Consider the following 19,360-nt stretch of genomic DNA (forward strand, 5'->3'; position numbering starts at 1 on the left):
TTCCATACTGAGTGCCTTTAGGTACTGGGCCAAAATACATGGAAAGGTTTATGGTATTGCAGACTAAGTAATGTGGGCCAACTCTTCCCTGAGTAAAAACTGGAAAACCCAGGCAAAATATATATTTTAAGACAATCTTCTTTAAGGTATCTTGGAACTAGCAAGCTGTGAAGAATTATGGGGCCAAGATTTGAAAGAAGCAGAAAATCCAAAGAAGTTCATATAACATGGGGCCACTTTTCCCCTATAGCTGTCTGCTGATTCCAGAAGTGGAAGAGAGACTGATAGGCTGAGCAGAAATTCTGATAACCTTGCTCATCTAGGGGCCCAAAACTGGAATCCAAGGTGTGCCACAGAAAGGCAATCTGATAAAATGCCCATGCTTTAAGATAGGGCATCAAAGAACTAAACCCTAGGAAGATGTGTGTCACTAGAAATGGTGCAGCCCGTGAAGTGACAAGATGAGCTTCAAATTTCAATTTCTATAACTGAATTAGGATTTGGAATTATTATTGTAGATAACTAAAAAACTCAGTCTGGTAGGAAAAAAGCAATTTGAGTTGCTCAAAGGGACAGTCATAACCTCTCATTCAGGTCCCTATTAACATTTAAATTGGAACCAATTGAGCTCAAGTAAAATTGTAATAACAGTTTTTCTCTTATACTAGCCACATTTCAAGCTCTCAATATGGCCAAGAGCTATCATATTGAACAGTGTTCACGTGCCAGTTAATCTTGTCAACTTGACTGAATTAAGAGACTCTTGAAGAAGTGAGTACTACTGAGCTACAGTTTTAAATTGTTGCTTTGTGACTATGATCTAGAACAAGGCTCTTTGACTTCATTGTTACATTCTGAGTAGTGCAGAAGCTTTTTAATAAGATGAGATTCCAGGCCCCCAGCGACCAGCTGGTCGACGGTGAGGACCTTGGCAATGTGGAGCCCTGCTCCATCGTGCCTGCACCTGTAGCATCATGACAAGGATGAGTCAATATTTATCAATTATAACCCTCAATGTTAATGGCCTCAATTCACCAATCTAAAGAAATAGACTGGCAGAATGGATTAAGAAGCAAAATCCAACAATATGCTGTATACAAGAAACACACCTAACTCAAAAAGAAATCCATAGACTGAAAGTAAAAGGACGGAAAACAGTTCTCCACGTGACAGGAACCCAGAAAAAAGCAGGGGTAGCAATCTTATTTGCAGACAAAGTAGATTTCAAACCAAAACTAATTAAGAGAGACAAAGATGGTCACTACATCCTTGTGAAGGGAACAATCCAAGAGGAAGAGATGACAATCCTAAATATACATGCACCAAATATGAATGCCTCCAACTATACAAAACAAATATTAATGGACATGAAAAACCAAATAAGCACTAATACAGTTGTAGTGGGGGACCTCAATACCCCACTATCACAAACAGATAGATCATCTAGACAGAAAATCAACAACGAAATTCTAGAACTGAGACAAGCGATTGAACAAATGGACTTAATAGATATTTACAGAGTGTTCTACCCCACAAAATCAGAGTACACCTTCTTTTCAGCTTCACATGGGTCATTCTCCAAATAAGACCACATCCTAGCTCATAGGACATGTTTAAGTAAATGTAAAAGAATTGAAGTTAGCCCCTGTGTATTATCAGACCATAGTGCAATAAAATTGGAGATCAATAGCATAAGAACCTGCAAAACCCTCACAAACACCTGGAAATTGTATAACACTCTCCTAAACAACCAATGGGTCACAGAGGAAATTAAAGAAAAAATTAGACAGTTTCTACAAGTAAATGAAAATGACAGTACAACATATAGGAATCTATGGGACACAATGAAAGCAGCTCTACGTGGGAAAGTCAAAGCAGTGAATTTCCATATTAGGAAAAAAGAGAGAGCTCAAATAAACAACATGATACCGAACCTCAAGCTCCTAGAAAAAAAGAACATGACAAACCCAAAGCCCATACAAGAGAGGAGATTATAAAGATCAGAGCAGAAATCAATGCAATGGAGAATAAGAGAATCACACACACACACACACACACACACACACACACAAAGAGAATGACACAAAAAAATCAATGAATCAAAGAGTTGGTTTTTCAAAAGAATAAATAAAATCAATAAACCATTAGCCAAGCTTATCAAAAAAAGGAAAGAAAAGGCTCAAATCCATGCAATTAAGAATGAAAAAGGTGAAGTCAAAACAGATCCAGCAGAAATCCAGAGGATCATCAATACCTTCAAGAACCTGTACTCTAATAAAATGGAAAACATAGAAGAAATGGACAGATTCCTAGATACATATGAATTGCCAAGGTTAAATGAAGAAGATACAGAAATTCCAAACACCCCAATTACAATGAGTGAAATTAAAAATGTAATTAAAAATTTACCAACAAAGAAAAGCCCAGGTCCTGATGGCTTCACTCCTGAATTCTACAAGACATTTAAAGAAGAACTATCACCATTGCTCTTTAAACTCATCAATGAAATTGAAAGGGAAGCAAGGCTTCCAAATTCATTCCTGGAAGCAAGTGTTACTTTGATTCCAAAACCAGGGAAAGACCCAACCAAAAAAGAGAACTACAGGCCAATCTCCCTAATGAACATAGATGCAAAAATCCTCAACAAGATATTGGCAAACAGAATACAGAGGGTCATCAAGAAGATCATACACCCTGACCAAGTTGGATTTATCCCAGGGATGCAAGGATGGTTCAACATTCATAAATCAATAAATGTAATACACTAAATTAACAGAGCCAAGGCCAAAAACCATATGATCATCTCAATAGATGCACAAAAAGCATTTGACAAAATCCAACACCCATTCATGATAAAAATGCTACAGAAAATTGGAATAGAAGGTCTTTATCTCAACTTGATAAAGGCTCTCTATGAAAAACCAACAGCCAACATCATACTAAATGGTCAAAAACTGAAAACTTTCACGCTAAAATCAGGAACAAGACAAGGATGCCCACTATCACCACTCCTGTTCAATATAGTTCTGGAAACATTAGCCATATCAATTAGAAAACAGAAAGAAATAAAAGGAATAAAGATAGGAAAGGAAGAAGTTAAACTGTCACTATTTGCTGATGATATAATACTTTACATAGAAGACCCAAAAAATTCAGCCAAAAGATTTCTAGACTTAATTGACAGATTCAGTTGAGTAGGTGGGAACAAGGTCAACACTCAGAACACAATAGCCTTTTTATATACAAATAATAGGCTCACTGAGAGAGAAATTAGGGAAACAATTCCTTTTACAATAACATCCCAAAAATGAAATATCTAGGAATCAATCTAACAAAGGAAGAAAAAGACCTCTACACAGAAAACTACAGCACTCTGAAAAAAGAGATCAAAGAGGATATAAGAAAATGGAAAGACATCCCTTGTTCCTGGGTAGGAAGAACCAATATAGTGAAAATGGCCATACTTCCAAAACTGCTACATAGATGTAATACAATGCCGATTGAAATTCCAACAATATATTTCACAGAACTAGAGAAAACAATACAAAAATTCATTTGGAACCATAAGAGACCTAGAATAGCAAAAGCAATTCTACGCAACAGAGACATGGCAGGGGGTATCACAATCCCCAACTTGAAACTACACTACAAAGCTACTGTGATAAAAACAGCATGGTACTGCCAAAGAAACAGACCCAAGGATCAGTGGAATAGATTAGAAAATGCAGAAACAACTCCAGACATACTCACCTACCTCATCTTTGACAAAGGAGCCAACCACCTTCACTGGAGGAAAGATAGCCTATTTAATAAATGGTGTTGGAAAAACTGGATTTCAAGCTGCCAAAGATTAAAACTAGACCTATATCTATCGCTATGCACTAAACTAAGATCGAAGTGGATTAAAGATCTAAATATTAAAACAGAAACACTAAACTTGCTGGAAGATAGGTAGAACTCTTGAAGACATTGGCATAGGAAAAGACTTTATGAACAAAACCTCAGTAGCATGGGAACTAGCACAAAGAATCAACAACTGGAATCTCATTGTATTAAAAAGCTTCTGCACTACAAGAGAAACCACCAACAGAACTAAGAGACAATCTATAATGTGGGAAAAAATTTTTAGCAGCTATACCTCAGACAAAGGGCTACTACCTAGAATATATAAAGAACTGAAAAAAATCTGACCCCCCAAATTTAAAGACCCAATTCAAAACTGGGCATCTGAAATGAACAGACATTTCTCAGACAAAGAAGTAAAGGAGACAATAAACATATGAAAAAATGTTCAACATCACTGGTCATTCAAGAGATGCAGATGAAAACAACATTGAGATTCCACCTCGCCCCACAAAGAATGGCTGCTATCAAGAAATCAACCAAGAACAAATCCTGGTGGGGATGTGGGGAGAAGGAACCCTTCTCCATTGCTGGTGGGAGTACAGGCTGGTGCAACCACTGTGGAAATCAGTATGGAGATACCTCAAAGAACTAGGACTAGAGGTCCTATTTGACCCAGCTATTCCCCTGCTGGGTATCTTCTACAAAGAATTAAAAGAATCATACCACAGCAATATATGTGCACCCATGTTTATAGCAGCATAGTTTGTAATAGCTAAAGCTTGGAAACAGCCCAAGTGCCCATCAACTGGAAACTGGATAAAGAAGATGTGTGTGTTTTTTTGTTATAAAATGGAGTAATACTCGGCATAAAGAATGAGAAACTAGAGACATTTATAGTTAAATGATGCATATGGAGGCCATATTCTTTTCCTTTTTTTTTGGTATCAGGGATCGAACTTGGGTCTGTGCACTTGCAAGGCAGGCAGCGGAACCACTGAGCTAAATCCCTGGCCCTAGGCCATAATCTTAAGTGAAATAAATAGGACACACATGCGTAAATATGGAATAATTTCTCTGATGTGAGAAACTGAAAGTGTAAATAAGGATTAAAATAATTAAAACAAAAAATTGATAACTTGAAACAGTAAGAGAAGGTTCAAAGGGGTAGGGGAAGTGGGAGGAAAAGGGGAAAGGAAAGAAGGGAAAGGAAAAATTATGAGAAAAGGAAAAAATGGAAACAAAGTCTTTGTAAATAGGGAAGGGTGGAGGGGGTGAAGGGAGGACAGGGGATGGGGAAAAATAAGAACCAAGATACATCATGTACAGGTACAAGTACCCAATGATAAATGTAAACATTGTATACCTAAAATGTACCAATAAAACAATTTAAGCAAAAAAAAAAAAAAAGAGAGAGAGAGACTCTTGAAGAGGTGACTGGATTACAGGAATTCTATGCTGATGATCATAGCTGAATGTACTGGTAGACAGTGGGGCCTAGTCAGAAGAAGTGGGTCACTGGGGGTGTGTCTTTGGAGGATATATCTCTCTCTGGTGCTCTGTATCCAGCCACCATGAAATGGATAGCTTTACTCCATAATACCCTTCTGCCATGATGTTTCTGTTTGGGAGCCAGCAGGCCATGGACTGAAACCTCTCAAAATGAGCTAAATTATACCTCTTCTCCTTTAAGTTGTGGCTGTCAGGTATTTTGTCCCAGCAACAAGAAACCTGACTAACACAGTCCATATAGAACAATTCCAACACTGCAGAAAGTTCTGCTTCACAAAAATAAATTGTGCCTTATAAAAACTACTATACAATATCTACAAATTGGTACTGATCTTGGGGATATGAAAGGCATAGTAGCCCATCTCTCAAAGCAGGGGGTCATGAAGGTGAGACAAATGTCAGAGAAAGACCCAGTCAAGTCATAAACCTACACTGTAGTTATCTTCCTAGCACCTCAATACATAGTTAAAATAGATACGCCAAGCAACTGACAGACTATGCGCAGTCCCTTACTGACCAACAAAGTGAGGGCCATTATAGTGGAAAGTGTCAAATTGAAACCCCAGGAAAATTTCTTCCCCAAAAGTAAACAAAAACTAATACTGTATCCCTGAAATAACTGCTAAGATGAATAGCAGTACTAAAGACCAGAAAGATGGAAAGATGATTCCTATAACATTGCTGTTCAACATTCCTTGTTTATTTGACTTGTGCAGAAGACAGGTCTTAAAGAATGCAAATTTCTATAAGCTGAATCATCCAATTTCTGCTTCTGTTCTAGATACAGAATCTTCATACTGTAGCAAATCAGCACAGTTAAGGCACTTGGGATACAGATAAGAACTTGTCAAATGTTTATCAATTAACAAGAACTACTAGAAACAGTCTACATTCACCTAACAGGGACAGTAGTATACCTTTGTCCTCTTCCCTCAAGGCTACATCAGTTCTTCAGCCCTATAATAATTTATTATACAGGAATCTTGATTATTCTGATATATCACAGAACATCATGCTGATTGAACCTCGTGCTCAGGAAAAGTCCCACCTACCCAAATGCTTTAGTAATATACATGTATGCCACAGGATGAAGGTAAGCCCCACAAAAATTCAAAGGACTGCCATCTTGGTTAAATCTCTTGATTTCCAGATATCTGGAGCATGTAGAGATATACCTGTCATGTGAAAGACATAATCCCACACCTTGTATCACTTGTTACTAAGAAAAAAAGCACAAAGCTTATTAGTCTTTTGGATTTCAAAAGCTACACATAAAATATCTGTGCTGTTCTGACCCATTTACTAAGTATCTCATAAGGTTACCACTTTTCAGTGGGGTCAAGAGCAAGACAAGGCTCTATAACAAGTCCAGACTGCAGTGCAAGTTGCTCTCTCATTGGAATTATCACTCAGAAGATTCAACTGGGCTCTAAAGGTCTATGGCAAATGGGTGTGTTATACAAATAGGGTTACTGTATATCCTGCTTCTCAAGGACAGTTTGAGTTTTTACCTGTTATCCCCAAATAATTATTAATTGTGTCTTTTTTCCTTCTTTCAAATATGTCCTCATTTGGATGATAAATGAATACAACCTTTTATAGATACTAATAGAAGAAATCATTTTTAGTAAAGTTATGCTCTATTCTAATTATTTTCCATTTTGAAAAACACTTTCTGGCTCACTACTGCATGCTGGTAGAGACTGAACACCTGACCACAGGACACTAAGTGACAATGTGACCTGAGCCACTCATCAGGAACTGAATGTGCTTAGAACTCCCTTATCAAATGAAAGCAGTATTTTTCATTTGGTCAGTTGATATATAATACTTGTACATACTTATGGGGTACATGTGATATTTTGATATGTGTATGAATTGCATAACATCCAAATCAGAGTAAGCATATCAATCTCCTCAAAAATTTATCATTTCTTTGTGATGAAAACATTCAAAATCCTTTCAAGCTTTCTGAAATATATAGCAAATAATTGTTATCTATATTCATCCCACTGTATAACAAAACATCAAGTTAGTTCTCCTATACACCTACAATTTAGTACCTGTTGATGTACCTTTCCCCAATCCTTCTATCCTCACCTCCCCCACCTGTATTGTATTCTACTATCAACATGAGTGAAAGCAATGTTTTTAGATATCACATATGAGTGAGGTCATGTCTTATTTGTCTTTCTATGTCTAGTGAAGCAGTATTTGAGAGCAGTCTTCAGCAAATCTGGAAAAGTTGCAAGAATATATGGCCCAGATTTCTATGGTGCCTACTCTTGCCACACTGATGCCTCTCCAGCAATCCACAAGGAAGGTCTTATGACCACCTGACACAGGAAGAAAAACCTCCAACTGGATTCAAAAATGATTTTGGATGATATGCTGACATCAACTATTATAGTATTATAAACCCCATATAGGAGAGGCCTGAAAGATAGAGGAAGAGAAATCCTTCTAGGCAGAATTTAGAGCATTATATCAGCTTGTTCATTTGCTTGGTGGAAAGATAGCTATAAGTAAAGATCTATGCTGATTTATGAACAGTGGCTTAATGGTTTTGCTGAGTAGTCAAAGCTTGGAAGAAAAGAATAAAAAACTGCTAACAAAGGAGATCTGGTGAAAAAAATACATGAACGGCTTGAGTATGAAGATTACTTGTGAGTAATCTACTGCAGAGGAGACTCAGTGATCAGGTAGGCAATGTAATCTGTTCCATAAATGTCACTTGGCAGTTTTCCCTGGATATTCTGGTGATTACAAAATGACCATGAGATGAGGATATGCATCTCCCCTCATCAAAGTAAATCTGGTTATCACACCTGCTGAGAACCTAACCTGCCAACAGCAGAGGCCACTGTTGAGCCCTTATAATCTGTCATTTCTGGGAGCTTATGTAGCCAAATATTAGGTAGACTGTAATGGATATCTTCCTTCAAAAAGTAGCAGTGATTTCTTTTTTCTTACTGGAATAACAGTACATTTGTTTTTGGATACAGATTTGCCTCCTCTGCCTACAATATTCTATAAGTGCTATTACATACTGTTGTTAAAATAATATTAGCTTTTGTAATTGTCCATGCATTTACTTTTACTGACATTTATTTCCTTTTGTATCTTGAAGTTACTGTCCAGTGTTTTTTCATTTCAATCTGTAGGACTCCCTTTAGTATTTCCTGCAGGCAGATTTAGTAGTTATGAATTCCTTTAGCTTTTATTTCTCTGGGAATGTCTTAATTTCTCCCTCACTACTGAAGGACAGTTTTGCTGAATACAGGATTCTTGGTTGACACTCCCCACCTCCCACCTTTAACACTTTGAATAGATTAGCCACTGCCTTTTGGCCTCCAAAATTTCTGATGAGAAATCTGTTGATGGGATTCCTTATATATAACAGGTTGCTTCTCTTGCACTGCTTTCAATATTTTCTTTGTCTTTCTACAATTTGATTATAATGTGTTTCCATTTGTGTATCTTTGAGTTTATCCTACTTACAATTCATTGAGCTTCATGGATATTTACATTCACATAAACTTGAGAATTTATGGCCATTATTCTTCAAATAATCTCTCTGCCCTTTCTTCTCTCTCCTCCTCCTCTGGAACTTTCCTAGTAAATTTGCTGATTTGCCCAAAGATGTCCCACATGTCCCTTAGGCTCTGTGCAAGTCATTCATTTTTTTTTCTTTTGGTTCCTCAAACTTGATACATTTAATTGTCTTATATTCAAGTTCACTGATTCTTTGTTCTGCTTGCTCAAATCTGCCTTTGAATCCCTCCGGTGAAGTTTTCATTTTATAATTTTCAGCTTTAGAATTTCTTTTCCATTTCTTTTAAATTTTTTTATTACTTTGCTATAACTTCCACTTTGATTGTATGTCATCTTCTTGATTTTCTATCTTCTGTTGCTTTGTTAGACAGTTGTTTTAAAAATCTTTATGTAGTAGGTCCTCCTTCGGACCTTCCTGAGGAACAGTTTCTGTTGGTTTATTTTTGTCTTTGAAGGGTCTATACTTTCTTATTTTTTTCTATGCCTTATGATTTATTTTTGTTGAAAAGTAGATATTTGTACGGTAACTATTAATACGGTAACTCTGGAAGTTAGATTATCCCCTCTCACCAAGGCTCACTGTGTTTTTCAGTACTGGGGATTACACTCAAGGCATTTTTACTGAGCTACATCCCCAGCTCTTTTTAATTTTTGCAGGGTCTTGCTAAGTTGCCCAGGCTAGGCTTGAACTTGCGATGCTCCTGCCTCAGTCTCCCAGAGTGTTGGGATCACAGGCATGTACCACCACACCTGGCTTTCATTTCTGATATTGTAGGCTGTCTCCATATGAAGAATCATTCTGAAGACTAAGGTCTTCTCAGGGCTTTGCTAAGCCTGTGCCTTTCCTGGTGACTTTTTAATTTCACCCATGTATATGGTTGCTTTTGAATGTCCTAGACGCTAATGTATGGTCCCCAAAACAAGAAAAAAAAAGACAAAGTAATGGGTATAAAGAAAAAGTGTCCATCCTTTAAATTCTCTGGTAGTGTCTTCAGCTGGAAGGGGAGGAGTTTACAAGTGTGTGTGGGGTGTCTGTGTGAAACAATGGTTTCCCACCTGTGTATATCTCGAGATCAGAAAAAGCAATCAGAACATTTGGAGAACAAGGACTTTTCTGCCCACCCTGGCTCCTGTAAGTTGCACCATGAGACTTGGGTGGGGTGGGAAGAAAGGTAGCTACTACTGCTCCTGGGGTAAGAGGTGAAATTCACTGGAATTATCTGCAGTTTGCTGTCCAAGATCTCCATGTTGTCTAGGTGAGAAGACAGATTCTTGGTGCTTCCCATCTCACCATTTTTCCAGAATCCTCTGGTAAAACAGTCTGTGATAACTCATTCATTATCTCAGGTATGTATAGTTGGGGCCCTGACATAACAGCATGTGGTACCACATAAACCAGAAACTAGCACTGATGCTGTTTTTCTTATAACCATGACATAAGGGCCTAGGAATTAATGAATTGAAATGGAAGTAGCTCCTCTTACAATGATATCTACTAATCCACTTGCAAATTTTTTGCTTCTCATTTCTGCAACTTTGAATACTTCTGATTTAGACGTCTTAGTTTCCAAGGGAGGAGTTCCCAGGGGCCACAAAAATAGTTTCACTGAACTAAAAATTGAGATTGCTATTGGATGTCTGGGTTTCTAATTTCACTAAACCAATGGATATGCAAAGAGGGGTTTACTTTATTTGCAGGATAATTGATACTGATTATCACAAGTAAATATAATGATTGCTATACCCTGAGGACAACCAAGAATATCTTTGGAACTCAAGGAATTATTATCTGGTGTTTCTCATAGAAATTCTATGTCCTTTAGCAAAAGTTTCTAGAAAACCTTAACAACTCACATAAAAACAGGGCTTTTGAAAACTCAGACCCTGCAAGAGTGAAGGTTTAGGATACCACACCAGTTAAAGAACCCCAACCAGCTGAGGTGCTTATGAAGGCAAAGGCATGTTAAATGAGTAATGAGTGATGGAAGAAAGAATTGTAAATGTCCAATATGGCTTCCTGATCAAGTAACAAAAGATAGTTTTAGCAACTATGAATATCTTCATGTGCATTTTCTTCCTTATTTGTGTTTGTGTGTGTGCATGAGAATGTGCACTGTGCATGTAAATTGCTAGTGGCAAGTGACTTTACAACTTAGGGTTTTTTTGGTCTTTTTTTTGCAGTGCTGGGGATTGAACCCAGGTCCTTGTACATTCTAGGTAAACATTACCATTGAGCTATATCCCTAGCCCTACAAGTTAGTTTTTAGATTATAAAACATCCATGAATTTATTTAAAAGAGAAAATAATATTATCCCAAGATGGATACAGTAACTAAGAGAATGGTCTCACCCATTTTTAGAGGAAAATGAAAGAGGAGTTCTCTCATGCTAGGTGGAAGCATGTTGTGATTGCTACTGTTGTATAGAAATTGAATACTGAGAAGAGGAGAGATGTTGGGGTCCCTAGGATTAAATGGTGGCAGTCACCTACCTAGTGCTCTCAGCCTTTATTCCTTCCCCTTCTGCTCTGCTATGTATGATGGGGGGCTTAACTATACTTTCCAGACTGACTTTCCAACTGGCTTCCAGTTATGTACTGCCAGTAGAAGGGACTGGTGAGAGACTGGCAGGCAGAGCAGGGGAGAAGCAACTCTCTTGTCTGGCTTCTGATAGCATTTCTGGCAACAGCAGCAATGTTAGTACTGACTGTGATGACGATGGTGACAGAGGTTAAAGCAGCATATCTTCAGCAGATCAATTATAGTGATAATCTCTCTGAAAGCGCAGCAGCAGGTTTAGACTTGGGCTCCAGTCCAGCAGTGCTGGCAGCTTCTGATCTCTGGGTATCAATTCTTCCTTTTCATTCTTCTTCCATTCTCCATTTGCTCTCCCAGTCCTTCTAACACTTAAGTAACCAACTTCCTCTGTTTACTATTGGTGATACTTTAAGTGGAGTGAAGTTTCACTGTATGGGATTTTTAAAAGAGCCTTTTCCTTTTTGAGCCATGCAATGAAATATTTACAGATGAAATTATATGAATCTACTGATTGACTTATGACTGGATTCCATCTGAGATTTTTCTTAAGACTAATCTAGAGTGGGGTGTGATGAGGGCATAGATGAAATAGGATTGGCCATGACTTTGTGATTGGCAGGTGATAATCACTCGGTGATAGGTACATGGGAGTTCATTTTACTATTAACTCTACTTTTATATATATATTTAAATTTCCTTAGTAAAATACCAATTATTATTTCTTTCCACTAAGAATAAGTGAATCCCATTCACTTGCAATACTGTACCTTGAGTATCTTTTGTATTCCTGATTTAAATTCTGACTTATTTGTGTCTTGTCCTGGAGAAAGCCTGCCTAAGAATGAGGCTAACACGAAAGAAAACAAAGATGTCTGCATGTGGGTGAGAGAGCAAGTGGGAGGCATATGCCTATAATCACAATAATCTGGGAAGCTGAGTCAGGAAGACGGCAAGTTTGAGTCCCACTAGCACAACTTAGCTTTTGAGCCTGTCTCAAAATTTTTAAAAAAATTTAAAGGGGCTGGTCATGTAGCTTAGTGAAAAGGCCCTAGGTTCAATCCCCAGTACCTAAAAAAAGAGAAGTTGCACACCTGACCAGAAAGTAGAGATGGACACAGAGCACTGACAATATCCAGTGCACCTGGATCCAGCTAAATGAATCACTTTAGGACTTCTTAGCCACTAGCCAATAAATTCTCTTTTTGTTTAAGCTAGTTTGAACCGGGCTTGTGTTACTTCCAAATAAAAGAATCCTAATAATTAAATTCTGGATATAATAATCATTACACCCTTCAAGCAACTAATGAACCACCATCTTCACTATCATCTCTATCATATTTTCCATCATGGCAACACACATCATTACCATGACTTTCACCATTACCAACTCTAAGTTAGCCAACATTCACTGACTACGTACTGTGTACAAAGCGCTGGATCCTCATCTACCAGTAGGAGCTTCAGGTCAGAGCACTCTGCCTTGAAGGTGCTCATAACCTACTTTGGGGAGCTATATACACCACCCATCCATCTACCCACTATAAAGGTACATGTTTCTGAGGCATAAGACATAACAGAACATGCTAAGTGAGGAAACATTAAATTCATTGATGTTTAGAGAAGAAAGGAAGGGGCCTGAGCTAAAGCAGTTGAAGAAAGCTTCTGGTGGGAAAAGCAGGAAAGAGGCTGAGCTGGACCCTGGAATATTTACATTCCAGAGGAGATGATGCTCAGGAGTGTGGCCTCTGGAGTCAGACAAACTTGATTCAAGTCTTGGCTCTGCCACTGACTAGCTTTGTAACTTTGAGGAAATTATGTAATTGTCTGTGCTTTAATTTCTTTTTGTAAAAAATAGGGATAATAGGACACTAGGATATCTACTTCACAGAGCTTTTGTGAAGATCACATGAGTTAACATACATGAAGTGTTGAGGTAATGTCTGGCACAGGTAAGCGCTGCATATGTGTTATTAAGAGAAGGACCAATGCATGCTAGCCAGAAGGAATGGCCTCAACAAAGGTAAAGAGGAGGAACGTACGAAACTTATTTAGAAACCAGTAAACAGACTTACTGAGCTGGAGCAGAGGGATCATGGAGAGGAATCATCTGGCAAGAGCAATATCTACAATTTACAAATGACCAATCCAAGGCAGGAAAAGCAACTTGCCAAACACCTGGTCCTCTTTTAACAGCACACAGGAAAGCGGGGGAACCTATCTGAGGCCTTTCCAGGGAGCGTCACTAGGTAGCATTCCCTGCTTTGAGCCCTCATTGCCTGAGTGTAGTGACACACCCAAAGCTGCTCTGGATTATGTCCTTGGATACTTGTACTCAAACAAAGGCTCCTGAGGGAACACATAGGACAGACTTGAGGATTTAGAACTTACTGTTCTGTGACAGCCAAATTGGGTGGTAGGAATGTGAGCCCATTGCCTGTGAGGAGCAGGACGCGGAGGTGTGGCAGAATCTCCAGGTCATAGATGGCCTCTGCAGTCAGGCTGTTGAAGGAAAGGTCCAAGAACTACCATGAGAAGAAAAAAGATGGGGTAACAGAAGTACTATGTGTGACTACGTGCTTGCTTCAGCAGCACATACACTATATGTGACTAGGACATTTCTCCATGAAGTAGGGGCTAGCTGCATTTTCCCCTTAACTTTCTAGAAATCTCCATTACCCACAGGATAAAACACTCTCTGGATTAACATTTCAAGGCCTACTAGAGTCAGTTCCCAACCTATTTTCCAGCCTTAGCTGCCACAGCAAATCTGATTATCTTGTGATGCTGGCCAAACTGACTCCTCTCCACTCGTTGCCTCCTCCCACCTCTCATTCCCTGACGTGCTTTATACTCAAACATCCAAATCCCACTTCCCAAAGGACAACTCAAAGCTCCCCAGTACCCATGCTGGGGATTGAATCCAAGGCCTTCACAGTAAGCTACATCCCCAGTGCTTTTTATTTCTTGAGATAGGTTTCACTAAGTTGCCCAGGATGGCCTTGAATTTGTGGCCTCCTTGCCTTAGTTTCCCAAGTAGTTGCAATTATAGGAAAGATGTCATCTTATAAAAACCTTTCTCAATTCTCCAGCCAGATGGAATCCCTTGTTCCCCTGCCTTTGAATGCTTTACCTAAACTGCTCTAAGGGTACTTATCAAACTCTGCCAGGTATCTGAGATAGCTGAATACATGAATGAGGTATAGGGATATTGGTATGTGGATGTGGTTTGTAAAATGTTTGGCATACACTTAGATCATAAACCTTTTGAGGTCAAGGACCATGCCACTGTACCCTATCATTGTAAGCTAGCACAGGGAGGCACAAAGTAGGTACACAAAAAGTGGGCTGAAATAAACTGACTTATAAGGATAATGACCCCAAATGGTCACTCCATCATTAACCACCCTCAACTGGCCACCCAGACTCATAAAAATTGACGAGGGTCAAGAGACCAGATAGAGAACTGAGCTTGTCTCTGCAAAGACAAAGGCAATTGGATAAAATGAATCTGCACAATCTCTGCTCTTGCTCTCCTGAGCCTCTCTAGTCCCTCCCATTGGCTCTTCTATACAACTGGCTTCCTTCCCTACTTCCATTCCTATTTTGTGTGTGCTTTCCCTGCACTCACCTCCAACACAAGCCTATTGATTGAGGTTAGTTTCAGGGTCTTATCCAGCTGGAGTGGGAGTAAGGAGGTCTTTGGGGAACCTCATCAGTGTCACACAGTCACTCAGGCACATACACACTGCAAATCCCTGTCAGAGAAGGACTGGTTTTGGTCTGACTCTGAGTTATTACCGATGGGCTCTAAAGTCCTCAGTTTAAGTCATGGCACTCTGAGTAATTTGAGTAAATTACTTAACCTGGGTTTTCTTATCTATAAAGTGGAAAAAAGTTATTCTTATGTGGAAAAGCCATTAGCCTTTAATCTGGTACATAATAAATGCTTAACTAATATTGGTTCTCACCATCATCATCACTAACCTTATGCTGAAGGCTTACTTTGTTCCAGTCCCTGCCCTCTGGAAGCTCCTAGGCTTTCTTGGAAAGCTAGATACATACATGTCTGTTAAGTAGCAGTCCTGCTGAGATAGGACACAGACCCATAAGACACAAAGGAAGGAATGGTCAGGGGGCCAGGACAGGCTTCACAGAGCAGGTGACATCTGAGCTGTCCTCAGAGACTAGTAGGTATTCACCAAATTGTTAAGGGAGACACTGAGGTGAGCAGGTGGCATGAAGCAGAAGGCAGCTTTGCTTGTTGCAAGAGTTGAAAATAGTCTGGGTATGACTGAAGCCCATTGTATAAGAAGCTTGATAAGACTGGCAAGGCCATGAAGGGTGTGAAGCACCAAAGGAGTGCCAAGTTCATGCTGCCACCAGAAAATTGAGGGTTTGAGGGTTCACACAAGGAGCAATCTGACTTGGCTGGAGCAAAGAAGCGAGGAAGGCCTGGAAGGCTGGCTTGGATACGTACAAGTAAAAGTGGAGACATTTTTCTCCCTCATGCTTGCATGTGAACAGTCATCAAGAGGTGTAGATTTTATCTACTTCCTTAATATCTCTCATATATCTTTTTCTCTCCAATTCTTTCTTCACGGAGCTGCCAGAATGACATTCCTAAAATACAGTCCTAGCCATACCACTTCTTAGTTTAAAACCCTTAAATGGATCCCTTTATGTTATGCATAAAGTGTAAGCTCCTTAGCAGATTTCCAAGGTTCTCCATGATCTCTCTTCTGCCACCTTTCTAAGCTTATATTCTACTACTCTACCGTGTTCACTCTCCATCCCAGCCATCAGCTGCTTCATTGGTGCTCAAGCTCAGTAGGTGACAAACCAAGGTCTGCAAGCCAAATCTAGCCTGTGTCTGTTTGTATAGCCCAAAAGCTAAAAATGGGTTTTGCATTCAAAAATTAGAAAAAGAATGTATGTTACATGTGGAAATTATGTGAAACTCAAATTTGAGCATCATAAAGTTTTACTGAAAGACAGCCATGCTCATTTTGTCTCTATATTATGGATGGCTACTTTCCTTCTACAATAGCAGAGCTATAGTTATAAGACTTGATTTGTTATGACTATATGGACAACAAAATTTAAAATATTTACTATTTGGCCTCCCACAGAAAAAGCTTGCACACCCCTATTCTAGCTGCTTTGGGTATTTAAAGTTGGATGCAAATTTGCTTTCCATGTAATTAAGGGCAGCTCAGGGCTGGGGATTTAGCTCAGTGGTGCCACTGAGTTTGATCCCCAGTACCGAAAAAGAAGAAAAAAATTAAGGGCAGCTAAAAGAAACAAATCATTTTAGATTCACAGACCACAGAATTTTGGAGCTGGTTCAGTATTTAGAAGGGAAGAGTTAAGTCCCAGAGAGAGAAAGTTATTTGTCCCAGGAGGCATGGCAGAGTACTGGCAGAACCAAGACTAGAAACAAAGTCTTCTGACTGCTGGGGCAGGGTTCCAGCTAAACTGTTTTCAAATCTGTAAGTTGAGAGAGAAATCATGCAGAGTTAAGTTTTTCTACATTGATTCCTGAAGAATTCTACTCTGGACTTTTCCCTCTCGGACAGCCTTTCTGACAAACAAGGACAGAAGATTTCTAACCTGGCCACTATACCTGCTGAGTCACATCAAGTTTTATTACACATCGAAGTATTCATTACTGTGAGCTACAAATTCGGGATATTTGACAGTTTTATCCATTTTCATAGGGAGCCCTTGTAAATCATAGGAGAGATGAAAACAAATGACTGGTCTAGAGATGTCCTTTTCTCATTTATATTCTAACTTTGTTATAACTTGATAGCATCCTAACTTTGTTCTGTTCTCTTTTGTAAATAAATTCCCTTGGGTAAGGCTGAGGTTCCTGGATAAATAATCTTCATCAGATGCTAACAAATATAAAGTAGGATATCAAAAGAATTAACCATGATCAACTCTTAGATCTAAGCTGGTTAGCTGTGGGGTCAGAGCCTATGGCCATGCCCCCTCTCTACAGCCAAAGGCACTTGAAATAGGGGTTTGAAATGGTAGGGAGGAGAAGCCAAGATAGTTGGCACAGTGCACAGCCCACCAGTTTCATGGCTACTCTGAAAAAAAAAATTAAAGAACAAAAAAATGGAAGTTCTTAAGAGGCTCTCAAGCCTGACATTCAGGGAAACAGATCCCTGTGTGGCTAAAGCATCTAGGACCATTTCCCACTATCTGCATTAAAATCTACTACAAAATGTTTTTAAACATAGTGCCAAGCCTCATCAGTTGTTGTAAATTTACTTTATCTCAATTTTATCGGACTCTGAAGAGCTTTTGCTTCTGGACATGCCTGTCCCAAATCATAGTAAATCACTGTTTTCTTCATTGTGACTCAAAATCATGGGGACAAATTACCATTATATTCAATATAGTGTGCTTTAAGATACAAAGATAAGCTGGGAATGGTCATGCATGCCTGTAATTCCAGCACTCAGAAGGCTGAGGCAGGAGGATCACCTCGAGTTCGAGGCCAGCCTAGGCTACATAGTGAGTTTAGGGCCAGCCTGAACTACAAAGCAAGGGCCTGTCTCAACAAACAACCCAACAAACAAAAGGAATACAAAGATAAAAATCTATTTTAGGGAGATGACTATTCCAAGAGATTAAAACTTTTTAAAGCTGGCAGATAAAGGCCATCAACTCTATTGAAAAATTCAAGGTTCCTCTTTTTGAAAAGACCAAGTTTAGTGAAGCTTGTGTGAAGAATGAATGACCCTTAATGTTTGCAGATTAAATCATTTAAGTTACCAACTCTTTGAGGTCGACCCATCATGGCACAGACACTGTGCTAAGGTGTGAACTGGAAATGCTTTACTGTAAGGCCAGCATGTGGGGAAGAGTCCATTATTTATGAATGAGAGAGTCTGGCCAGGTGTCTAGCCCCACTCCTGGCTCTACCTGTTGTCCTCTACTCTCCACACGTACAGTGACTCTCAGGTAGTGACACAAGCTTTATTCCTTTGTCAAAAGTGGCCGTCAAATCTTCATGAAAGTTGAAGAGGTAATTAGGTGGAAGTATGAGGATATGCATAGAAAAATATACGACTGCATGAGAATTTAATTAAGAAAACTAAGAATGCCCACAAAATTTTCTGTATTGTAAAGTTTAAGGTTTGGAGAACAGTTGTGGATGTGAATATGTTAGAGTCTGCTGGAGAATACATGGAGGCCCTATTTTGTTTCATCCCCATCTCTGGGGTTATGGACGAGGCCTAGGGTCTGCGCTACCCCAGCTCCCCCAGGACTGATCCAGCTCACTCAGATCAAGCTGGGTCTTTGGCATGAGTTCATAATGTCTGTAGTTCAGCTGGTTCAGTCTGCTACAGCTAGTTCTTAATCTCCGTGGTTCCCCACCCCTACTGGATCCAGATCTCCCCTCAAGCTCTTCCTCCTCTGATACTCTATTTAAACTCACTTTTCTGCATAGACTCCCTTGAACATGAATGATCTGTGGCATTTATTTCCCAGGACTATGTACCATGGCCATAGGTATCATCAATCTGCTACCACAATCACTGTCACTATCACTACCCACCACCGCTACAGTTATCATTGTCACCTCCACCCTCACCATCACCATCACCACCACCACAGCCACTACTCTTCCCAAGGGCCAAACGTGAAGCAATGGCCTGGCTGTAAAGGCTTAGAGAGTCCCTTCCCCAAAATTATACTCAGTAGGAAACCCCAAACTCATTACTTACAGGTGAACAGATGGGAACCCCAAACTCCCTACTTCCAACTTACTTCCAATAACTTAAAGTCTCCGTATTTCACACAGACTGTCTTGATGCCATTAAATGCAAGCCCCAGTTCCTTTAAGGCTGGAAATGTATGAAATGTCTCTACATGGGAAAGAGAAAGAATTAATCAGC

General features: G+C 39.3%; 1 protein-coding gene across 2 annotated transcripts in view; it reads right to left on the reverse strand.

The window, feature by feature from the left end:
• The window catches only part of Xrra1 (X-ray radiation resistance associated 1), a 60,303-nt gene extending 41,093 nt beyond the window's left edge, over positions 1–19,210 (reverse strand). Inside the window, exon 1 of one of the 2 annotated variants that reach the window (XM_087211932.1) lies at positions 13,836–19,210. The gene's annotated coding sequence lies outside the window, so the exon portion shown is untranslated. The remainder of the gene's footprint in view (positions 1–13,835) is intronic. The other variant, XM_004863235.4, reaches the window with a different exon arrangement.
• Between the last annotated feature and the right edge of the window lie 150 nt (positions 19,211–19,360).

This window comes from Heterocephalus glaber, unplaced genomic scaffold (genome assembly GCF_053883595.1).
Source record: "Heterocephalus glaber isolate CG9 unplaced genomic scaffold, H.glaber_assembly_v1.0 deba00001428, whole genome shotgun sequence".
Lineage (NCBI taxonomy): Eukaryota > Metazoa > Chordata > Mammalia > Rodentia > Bathyergidae > Heterocephalus > Heterocephalus glaber.